This window comes from Myotis nattereri (assembly GCF_964212035.1).
Source record: "Myotis nattereri genome assembly, chromosome: X".
In the NCBI taxonomy this organism is placed as follows: Eukaryota; Metazoa; Chordata; class Mammalia; order Chiroptera; family Vespertilionidae; genus Myotis; species Myotis nattereri.
Window position 1 is genome coordinate 134,491,703 of NC_138078.1, and position 2,533 is coordinate 134,494,235.

Here is a 2,533-nt window from a genome sequence, read left to right on the forward strand (position 1 = left end):
ACCAGGACCAGATGGGCCAGGCCCTGGTGTCAGTTGTGTGGGAATCTGGGTAGGGGTGGAGGCAGATGGAGCTCCTGTTCACTTTTGTCTCAGAGGTATCAGCAAGGTGAGGACCTTGGTGTGAGACCACACGTCCTATCATCCACCGGAACCACATTTAGTCAACAGAGAGACGAGTCCCAGATCCTGCCAGGAATCAAGGTGAGCACTGAGGGGAAGCAGAGCACATGTGAACCCAGACCTACCCTGCCTCCTCTGTCAGCAATGGGGAAACTCGGAATAGGGCCTGGATTACCTCAGCTCACTTCCTACTCCTGTACCTCAGGGAGGTGAGGCCTAAGTCTAAGTAGATTGCGCTCAGTCAGCAGAGAGAGTGGTCTGAAACCCTGAAGTGCATCATGGTGAGAAGTGATCAGAGCCTTAACCCAGGGTAGATGGACCCTAATCTTCAGTCACCCCTTCTTGATCCTCTGGGAGAGGGACCACATGTGGGGCCCCCTTAGTTTCTTCACTGAAGTGTCAGGTGTGTGTGGTCTTGTTCTGAGAGTTTGACCTCAGGCCAGCAGAAGGCAGTGAGGGGCCAGGCCCTGGCAAGGGAAAGGTGAGGATCCTACATGTGCAAGGAGGAACCTCCCACCCACAACAGAGGGGACCTCACAGAGTCCTGCTGCCCCTCCTGTCAGCATTGGGGTTCCAGGGCTGTGCTTGTCATGTGCATGGTGAAGTGCCCCTTCATACCCTCTACCAGGGCCTCTGGGTTTCAGGATGTGAAGGCCTTGGTGTACACTACATATTCTCAGGTCTCAGAGTAGCAGAAAGCCAGTCAGTGCCAGGAGTTAAAGTGAGGTGCTCACCATTATGTCCCCAGGAGCTCCCCAACCCAGGTCAGATATTACCACACCCCACCATCAACTACATAATCTTGGGCTGTGCCTTCTGTACCCTGAGCAGTCGTCACTTCTGACTTCAGGTTCTTACTGGACAGGCTAATCAGGAGTGATCTCTGTGAGGCCTATGAGCACACCTAAAGGGGAGACCCATAAGTCACTTTTGTCAGAACTGCCTAGGGTGCTTTTCTCTGCTGAGGCCCCTCACACTCTCCCTCTCCCCCAGCCACATGGGTCCTCATTGTCCACCTTCTATCCACACTCGGTCACTTTCCCAGCATGAGTCATCATGCCTGGTCATCATATGAGTGAGCCCTGCAAGCCTGAGGAAGACCATCAGGACTGAAGGGAGAATCAGAACCTGGTGGAGGTGCAGCTGTTCTGGGCTATGCAGGAGGAGGAGGGGGTGGGGAGGGGGGAGGGGGAGGAGGAGTTGGCCCTCTCTCTCTCCTCCTCTCTATCTTCCTCCCACTCAGTCCTGCTTTTAGAAAGCCTAGAGGAGGTGTCTGCTGCTGAGAAATCAATCCTCCCCAGAGTCCTCAGGGTGCCTTCCCCTCCCCCATGCCATGGCAGCCTTTTCAGGGAGCCAATCTGAAGATGGAAGGTCCAGCAGCCAAGATGAGGAGGGTCCAAACACTGAGGGGGAGCCCTGAAGATGATGCCGATTCCTTGCTCCAGAAAGCACTGCATTTGATGACGATGGAAATGGTGGAGTTCCTGCTTCTGAAGTATCGTACAAAGGAGCTAACCACAAAGGCAGAAATGCTGAGTAGTGTCATCAAAGAGCACGAGGATCACTTCCCTGAGATCTTCAGCAAGGCCACTGAGTACATGCAGGTGATCTTTGGCATTGATGTGAAGGAAGTGGACCACAGTACCCACACCTATATGCTGGTCACTACCTTGGGGCTCACCTATGATGGGATGGTGAGCGATGGGCACAGATATCCCAATACTGGTCTCCTGGTCACAGTTCTGAGAGTGATTGCTGTGCATGATGATTGTGTCCCTGAGGAGAAAGTCTGGGAAGCACTGAATACTTTAGGGCTGCATGATGGGAAGGAGCATTGGCTCTATGGGGAGCCCAGGGAGCTCCTCACCAAAGTTTGGGTGCAGAAACAGTACCTGGTGTACCACCAGGTGCCCAATAGTGATCCTGCACGCTATGAGTTCCTGTGGGGTCTCAGGGCCCATGCTGAGACCACCATATCGAAAGCCCTCAAGATTCTTGACAGTGGTAATGACAGGGATCCCCGTTCCCTCCCATCCCTGCCTGAAGGGCCTGAGTGCAATGAGGACCACTATGCCTGAGCCACAGTTGCATCCAGGCAAGTTTCAGGCCCATATGCATCAGCTTTTTTTTCTTCTTCCTTTTTTCTTGGCATAAAATGAGGCCCATTTTCCACTCTGTGTTTGAGGAAAGAGCAGACAATATTCTACATAGTGAGGCCCAGGGCGAGTTGGGGGAATAAGGGCTGTAGCATCTTTGAGTTCCTATAATGATTGAGAAATGTATCCTTGACTCATTTGGGAATTTTTTAAGGGAACTTTCCAATGTTGTTTCTTTTCATAGAATGTTTCATAGGCTTTAGCATCTAAGTTTGTGAATGACATCGGGCACATATGTATTTGTACTTGTCTAATTC

General features: G+C 52.0%; 1 pseudogene across 1 annotated transcript; it reads left to right on the top strand.

Annotated features, from left to right (window-relative positions):
- The first annotated feature begins 1,176 nt into the window (after positions 1 to 1,176).
- Positions 1,177 to 2,198, top strand: LOC308511004 (melanoma-associated antigen 10-like; annotated as a pseudogene). The gene is made up of 2 exons: positions 1,177 to 1,195; positions 1,405 to 2,198. The product of its transcript is annotated as a melanoma-associated antigen 10-like (transcript).
- Positions 2,199 to 2,533: the final 335 nt, after the last annotated feature.